Source organism: Triticum dicoccoides, chromosome 6B (genome assembly GCF_002162155.2).
Source record: "Triticum dicoccoides isolate Atlit2015 ecotype Zavitan chromosome 6B, WEW_v2.0, whole genome shotgun sequence".
NCBI classification, from domain to species: domain Eukaryota; kingdom Viridiplantae; phylum Streptophyta; class Magnoliopsida; order Poales; family Poaceae; genus Triticum; species Triticum dicoccoides.
In genome coordinates, this window is record NC_041391.1 from 42,159,156 (window position 1) to 42,168,193 (window position 9,038).

Genomic DNA, 9,038 nt, shown 5'->3' on the forward strand with positions numbered 1-9,038 from the left:
AAGATCTCTTACGTCCCCTATCATCTGAACTCAACTTCCACATGGTATTCTTCGTGTTTTTTGATGACGTGGTCAAGAAAGAATCCCGCCAATTCCTCTTGAATTTCTCGTATACGATCTTGTGGTAGGAGTTCATCCCGCATCTGCCACATCTAATTTCAAGAAGGGGGTCAATACATATATATGAATGAAACTGAACACAAATGATGGTAATAAAATAAAATTGTGAATATTATTGCTTACGCACTTCATACTGTTGTTTAGAGTAGCCCCGCTCACAAGTGGTGTGGTGGATGAACTCGCAAATGTAGTATCCGCACAAATCATAACCCGGGTTCCTGCCACAACCACTTTACAAGAAATAGAGGTCAATCAAACTGATAAGCAAGCATGCTAAATGGTATTGATGAAACAAGCTAGAATCAATGGGAGATGCGCGGAACTAGCTAGTAGCTAGTACTTACTTTCGGGTGGTCAAATCACAGTTGCGTCGACAGTCCCAGAGCTTGTGCGGTGAACTTTTTCCAAACCTTGTCAGACAAAGAAAACAATTACTTGATATCAGGAAATGAACAAAGTTGCCGATATGGTGCGATAATTATCGATTGAACTTACTTCTCGAGCATTTTAGTTATGGTCGCATACTCCTCCAGATTTTTTCGTTTGGAGTCTATGACGGTTACTAGTCCCTGCTCAAGCTTAATCTCTAGCATTATAAAGTGGAAGCTGTGCATGCAAGCATAACTCATCAATTACATTACTATAACCTCAAGTAATAAGGGAAACCGAATATGCACAAGACACTAACACTCACTTGTATTCGTAAGGAAAGAGCATTGTAGCTTTGTTTTGATTTCGAAGTAACAATGCGAGCAACTTGGCCTCGGTTTGTCTGGCATCATGTTTAACACTCCATTCATCCATGAGATTTATGTTAATGAACCCAATATCACCTATTTGTCTTTTCTTCAATTCGGCGATCTTCAATCTGCATAATATAGTGAGGATAATTATATATACATGCAATGAAAGAGCTCAGCTATATAGAGAGACTTAACTAATTACAGAGAAGTAGTACTTACAGATAGTAGCAAGTGATGATTATTTTATCGAGGGCCTTTTGATTGAAAAACTGGAAGAACTCCTCATATGGAACTAACAACAGATCAATTCCAATGAGGTCGTGCTCCTCTTTAATCGATAGCAACAAAGTATTTTTCCTAGACTTTCTGTAGATGTCCATGTACCAATCATGGAATCTTCACATCATCGTTGTTAGGGAAGTTCCAGGTCTAACGAGAGGCTTCCCGTGCTTGAATCTTAATGTTTCCACCTCCATTGTTCCAAAAATTATTGCATCGACGCTGGTCATGTAATCTCCAGGATTGGTACCGGGCAGCATCCCCGGAAGATTAGCAACGATACTGCTAGACACGTTGAGCGCGGGGTACGATTGCTTCGCTTGTTCGCCGAGCTGCGGAATTTGTTTCCCTTTTCTTCGTTCTTCTAGCCTTTGATCAGTGCAAGTACTTCCCGACCGCTCCGCTTCCTTATATGTCCTTTCAATGATGCGGTCATAGTTGGATTGCGGCGGAGCTAGTGATGGTCGCTGCAGGGTATCCAAAGTGCGCTTCGCTTTCACTGGATCTATCTTCTCCGCTGGAGGTGGATGTTTCTTAGCTTTTACCGATTCAAAGAAGTCTTTCACTTGGCCTTCGCAGATCTTTTGGTTTTCCTCCTCGCTCCTCTCGTACGGTAACTTCTCTACAGGCTTGAGAGACGATGGACTTTATCTGTATTGCCTCCGCCTCTGGCTGTACTGCTAGACGCCGGAGCAGCAGGAGCGGCTGCGGCTTTCTTCTTTCGTTGCTTAAGAGGCGTAGCAGCCGGAGGCGGACTGCTACGACGCGCCGGAGCAGCCGGAGCGGCGACGTCTATGTTCCGCCATTACTTACGAGGCGGCGAAGGAGGAGGCAGGCTGCTCGGACGCGCCGGAGCTGGCGCGGAAGGAGGTGGAGTACTGCCGCCCTCATGCGTCGGAGTAGGAGGCGGAGTGCCCTGATCACTCCTGAAGGAGGATGAGGAGGCGGAGGAGGCGGAGTGACCAGCTGACTAGCAGGAGCCGTGAAGTTCAGAAGCTTGATGTGCTCCTTCCGCCATAGACACAGTGTATGCATAGCAAGACCCAACTGAGTCTCCCTATCACCTGTAGGGTGGTCAAGCTGGAGCTCCTCAAATCCCTCCGTTATTTCATCGACCATCACAACAGCATAACCTTGTGGAATCGACCGACAGTGAAAAGTTGCTCCGGGTGAAGGAGGGAACACAGAGCCGACAGCCGCCTTGACTTTGAGCTGATCCCATTGCGTCATAAGGTGGCACTAGTGTGAATCCATGATAAAATCCACGGGGTAGCTAGGACCCATCAAGTCAGGCTGCTGAACGAGCTCGGTGGAAGCCACGCTGCTTCTCCGCTAAGATGGCGGGGTAGCTTCTGGGGTAGCATCTTGGGTAGGATCTCGCAGCTGCTGGTTCTCAACATCTCGTTCCTCTAGCTTTCTTACCCTTGCCTTAAGCTCCTGCAGTTCGCTGTGCTCCACTTTCCTCCTCCTCTCTTGGGTTTTGTAACCGCCTGCATCAGGAAACCCAACCTTCCATGCAACGGAGCCTGGCATGCCTCGTGTTCGTCCAAGGTGCTCAGGATTCTCGAGGGCCCTTGTGAGCTTGTCGTTCTCTCTGTCGGGAACGAACTTCCCTTCCCGCACTTCGTTGATTGCTTTTCGAAGCATCATGACGGGTGTTGCACGTTGCTCGTCCGTCCAGCAGCACTTCCCTGTTTTAGGGTCCAATGTTCCACCAGCCCTGAAGAACCAAGTCCTACAACGGTCAGGCCAGTGCAATGTCTCTGGTTCGACGCCTTTAGCAATCAGGTCCTGCTCAGCCTTGTCCCACAACGGCCGGGCTTTGATGTATCCACTGACCCCATGCAATGGTAATGCTCCTTATTTGCAGCATTTATCTTGTTAGTCACTGACATCTTCTTACTCCTCTCCAATGTCTTGTTGGCCATGAATGCGGGCTAGTGATCTCTTATCTTCTCAAATCGGCCGGTGAATTCTGGAGTCTTGTCTTGGTCGACATATGTTGTTTTCAACTCATTCTTCCACCTCCTGAATAGATCTGCCATCTTCTTGAGAGCATAGGACTTGATCAATGGCTCTATAAATGGATTCTCCGGATCCTCCTCTTCCGGTAGGGTGAAATTTACCTTTAGCGCTTCCAAAGATCTTCTTTCTGTCTATCTCCGACAAAAGAAACTTGAAGAAGCTCTTCCTTCTTAGGCTCATTCCATAGCTTGATGTTGATCGGGATTATGTCCCTAACAAGAACCCCGCATTGAGCAGAAAATGCTTCCTTAGTCCGGAGGGGTTTAATCGGTTGGCCATTGCACGCATTTTCTGTGATCATGAACCTTTCATCCGGGCACAACTTTTTCTTCGGGCGTCGTTTCTTTACTGAAGTATTTCTTGATCCGGAGGGCTATATAAAAGAAGAAAGAAGAGTTAATATATGTACATACCAAAACAATTAATGCATCAATTAGCTAGTCAGCACAAGCTTAATTAATATATATACGTCGCCGAACTTTGCAACAGCTGCTCCCGACTCTGTTCGGTCACCGGAGCTGTCATCACGGTCGCCGGAGCCACCATCACGATCATGACCCTCCTCCATTGTTTGATCACCGCAGCTTGCTTCCTCTCCTTGTAGACCTACTTCGATGTCATTGAGAAACGACAAGAGTACATCGCCTACGTCGCGGATTATGTCCCCCAATATCTCTTCTTGATCGAAGTCTCTTTGATGATCCATAGTTTCTGGAAATATTACAACATGGCAATTAATATACAAACATGAGAGATGGATATATCAAAGTTATCAGGGAGGGGGTATATCGACAACGACGACATATACATAGAAAAAAATGTTATCGGGGAGGGGGTATATCGACCGCCTCTCTCATGGTTGTCCGACGTTTGTCTAGTGTCAAAGGATTCAACAAAACCATGTCTTGATCATTAGGCGAAAGTAACAGGGCATGATGTTACGAAGCTCTCCAAAGATGTTTTGGAACGGATTCCCTGATAGGATAATTCGTTTTTTGGTACAAAGTTTAGCAAGAGCGTTCCGAATATCTCTATTTGGAAGGCCTTTGCTGAAATTCGTACCAAATGGCGGATTATCCTATCCGGGACTCCGTTCCAGAACAACTTTGGAGAACTTCGTACCATCATGCCCCGGTTACTTCCGGCTAATAATGAAGCCATGGATTTCTTCAATACTTTGACACTAGGCAACCTCTCGACCCCTCGACGATCCTCGACCCTCGACCCTAGCTAGTTCACGACCCTTGACCGCCCGGCGATCCACAACCCTCTACCCTACTTCCCGACCCTCGACCCCCTCATGTCACGTTTGTCTAGTGTCAAAGGATTCAACAAAACCATGTCTTCATCATCAGGTGAAAGTAACATGTGAGGGAGTCCTGGATTAGGGGGTATCTGGCAGCCAGACTATATACATCATCCAGACTATGGAAGCGTGAGGATACAAGACTCAAGACTTTGATCCGTGTCCAGATGGGACCTTCCTTGGCATGGAAGGCAAGCTTGGCGATCCGGATATTATATTTCCTTCCTTATAACCGACTCCATGTAAACCCTAGCCCTCTCCGGTGCCTATATAAATCGGAGAGGTTGGTCCTTAGAAGGCCGATCACAATTACAATCATACCATCATAGGCTGGCTTCTAGGGTTTAGCCTCTACGATCTCGTGGTAGATCTACTCTTGTACTACCCATATCTTCAATATTAATCAAGCAGGAAGTAGGGTTTTACCTCCATCGAGAAGGCCCAAACCTGGGTAAACATCTGTGTCCCTTGCTTGTTGTTACCATCAGCCTAGACGCACAGATCGGGACCCACTACCCGAGATCTGCCGGTTTTGACACCGACATTGCTGCTTTCATTGAGAGTTCCTCTGTGTCATTGCTGCAAGGCTCGATGGCTTATCTCGTTGTCAGGGACAACATTACCGCAGGGGGAGCTCTGGCTGTAGGCCAAACTCTCCGACTAGGCGGCTTTGTCATGGCCGCCCCATCGGCTGTCGCGCCGATGATGGCCTCTCGGGTCATCACGCATAAACTTCACATCAATTCGGAACTCGCCGAACAGATGTATCCGATAGAGCTCTCTTCTCTTAATGAGCTCTTGGATCGCATCGCCGCTTTCGGATTCGCAACGGACTATGACCGGATCGGGCTTAAACCCGACCAAAGGGACATTAAATCCCCGCCGGCCACTCATGAGATAGCGGTATCGGAGGAACCACAGAAGGAGTATCCCTCTATTTTGAGGACGAATTATGTTCGGATCACCGAGCTCCCGGAGCCGGACACCCGTCCGGGGGAGGATATGACCTGGGTCCCAGATTTAGAACCGGGCACGGGGCCGGAAAAATTGGGCAGCGTCCCGAATCCCGAGCTTCTGAACTCGGAAGCTTCCATGCCCCGGGGTGCTAGATCAGATCAGAATCCAGATTTAGCTATAACCACCCATGCGGACTTAAATCATCTCTCCCATATCAGGCAAGAGCCCAGGAGACAGTACATCATTACTGGGCCATATTCCTCCTTGCACTAAACAAAGTCGAGGACTTCCACGAGGAGGACGTAGTCTCGCTCTTCTGCAAAAACTGCACGGACAAAGGAATCCTTAATGCTATAAGTCGCCGTGACATAGTACACTTTGCGGACTTAGCAATCATAGTACAGAAGTACTGTGCGATGGAAAGCGTCTGGAAAACTCAAGCTGAATTTTGGGACAGTCCGGCTTTCACCAAAACCTTTGTCCGAACTAAACGGGCGAACTCTCGTAAGTCGGCCGATCCAATCCCCAAGAAACTAAAGCCCACCCCAGGGCGGGGAACCGTATTGGAAAAATGGCTCAATGGGCCATGTTAACTCCACGGCACTCCGGACACAGCACCAACTCATAGCCTTAGGGCATGTTGGATACTCCGGCAGGTTGCGAAAAGTGGCAAGGATCTTCTTACCGAACAACATCCCGCCAACGAGCACAATACGGTACTAACAGTCTTCGAGACTTTTGCCTCAAATAGTAGGCGCAAGCGAGCTCATCGAAGCTCTGCGGAAATTTGCCATATGGCCAAAATGAACCCCTGGAACAACACTGCTATAACTTTCAATGCCAGTGACGAACCTAGATTCCGGACTGTCCGGGCACCAGCCGCTCTGGTTCTTAGCCCAATCGTGGACGGCTTTCGGCTCACTAAAGTGCTCATGGATGGCGGAAGCGTATTAAATCTGATCTATGAAGAGACACTCAGCAAGATGGAAATTGACAAAGGCCGCATTGAACAAAGAAGCACAACCTTCAGGGGAATTATCCCTAGTCGGGAAGCACGGTGTGCGGGAAAAATCACACTTGACGTGGTATTCGGCACCCGGGAGAATTATAGGTCCAAATAAATCACATTCCAAGTGGCCCGTTTTAGCAGCAGATACCACGCCCTTTTAGGGCGGGACGCATTTGCAAGCTTTCAAGCTATACCCCATTATGGGTACATGAAGCTTAAAATGCCCGGACCCAATGGAATCATCACTCTAGCCAGTGATCCGGACGTCGCACTTCGCGCCAAAAACAAAACTGCAGCACTAGCCCTGGAGGCATTATCCGAGGCCCTAGCAGCCGAAGAATTAACAACACTGCGGGCTACCATGGACAACGACGACGTGATACTCGACAAGCGACCCAAGTCCACCTCATTTAAACCCGCAGACGAAATAGTAAAATTCCAAGTCCATCCAACGGGTCCCACGAAGACAGCTCCGTCGGGACACAATTGAGCCCCACGATGGACGCCGCGCTGCGAGACTTCTTACGCGAGAATTGGGACATCTTCGCCTGGCACCCATCGGACATGCCAGGCATCCCACGCAGATTGGCCGAACACAGCCTCAATATACTAAAAGGATATAAACTAGTCAAGCAAACTCTAAGACGGTTTTCAGAGCCCAAACGGCAGGCCATGGGGGAAGAGCTAGCCAAACTACTCGAGGCCGGATTCATCAGAGATATCAAGCATCCGGATTGGCTGGCAAACCTGGTAATGGTACCAAAGAAGGACAAATCCTGGTGCCTATGTGTCGACTTTAAAGACCTCAACAAGGCTTGCCCCGAGGATCCCTTTCCCCTCCCTTGCATCGATCAAATCGTTGATGCCACAGCAGGACACGACTCGCTGTGTTTCCTCGACGCATACTCTGGATACCATCAAATAAAGATGGCAGAGTCTGACTGTCGGTGTCAAAACCGGCGGATCTCGGGTAGGGGGTCCCGAACTGTGCGTCTAGGCGGATGGTAACAGGAGACAAGGGACACAATGTTTTACCCAGGTTCGGGGCCTCTTGATGGAGGTAAAACCCTACGTCCTGCTTGATTGATATTAATGATGTGGGTATTACAAGAGTAGATCTACCACAAGATCAAGGAGGCTAAACCCTAGAAGCTAGCCTATGGTATGATTGTTGTTCGTCCTATGGACTAAAGCCATCCGGTTTATATAGACACCGGAGAGGGCTAGGGTTACACAGAGTCGGTTACAATGGTAGGAGATCTACATATCCGTATTGCCAAGCTTGCCTTCCACGCCAAGGAAAGTCCCATCCGGACATGGGACGAAGTCTTCAATCTTGTATCTTCATAGTCTTGGAGTCCGGCCGATGATGATAGTTCGGCTATCCGGACACCCCCTAGTCCAGGACTCCTTAAGTAGCCCCTGAACCAGGCTTCAATGACGACGAGTCCGGCGCGCATATTATCTTCGGTGTTGCAAGGCGGGTTCCTCCTCCGAATAATTTATAGAAGATTGTGAACACCAGGATAGTGTCCGGCTCTGCAAAATAAATTCCACATACCACCGTAGAGAGAATAATATTTACACAAGTTCAATCTGCTGACATATTTTGTGGCGTGAGGTCACACCACAACCAAGCCTTTACTCGAATCGTTTTTATTATACCACCTCCGCGCGTCTAGCGAAGCGGTTTCCTTGCCACGTCTTGTCGAAGGAGAGATCGTGTTCCCCTTATCCCGGGATTCTCATCAATATGGATGTGGGTAACCCAACCGTGCCCGTTACCACGCCCCCTCCATCCAAGGCGGGTTCCAAACGGTCATGGGGAAGGCTCTTGGTATTCTTCCTCTTTATAATGAGACCAAGGCCCGTTCTTTTTCTCCAATCCTCAATCGAATTCGCCCCTCGCCCCGAGTTCCAACACCTAGGGCTCCAGATTCGGGTACTTTCGACCTTCGACAATGTCTGGCTCCGACCTACGAGGCCGGTGGATGCCTTCCTCCATCACTGAAGAGGACGTGCTAAAGCTGAGAGATGCCAGGTACTTAACCTACGAGATTTCGCATAGGTTGCCTGCCCGAGGGCAAGTTATTCCTACTCCCGAGCCTGGCGAGAGCGTCGTGTTCGTGTCTCACTTCCGTCGGGGTTTAGGCTTCCCGATGGATCCCTTCGTGAGGGGGCTCATGTTTTACTATAGGCTGGAATTCCACGATTTGGCTCCGGAGTCCATCCTCCACATCTCATATTTCATTGTCGTCTGCGAAGCCTTCCTCCGCACTACCCCTCACTTCGGCTTGTGGCTCAAAACCTTCAACGTGGAGCCGAAGATGATTGAGGGGCGTCAGGCAGAGTGCGGCGGGGCGGTTATAAGTAAAAGGGCCGGTGCTCCATGGCCCGAGGGCTCTTTTCAGGAGGAGCTCGGCTTGTGGCAACAGGAGTGGTTTTATATCACCGCCCCCAGGGGCAGCAGGCAGAGGCCGCCGTCCGCCTTTCGCCCGGGCCCTGCACAACGGCTGACGTCATGGGTCAACAAAGGGCTTGACTGGGGGCCGTCCAAAGACGTCCCCCTTTTGCAGGGCCGAATTCGAGACCTCCAAGA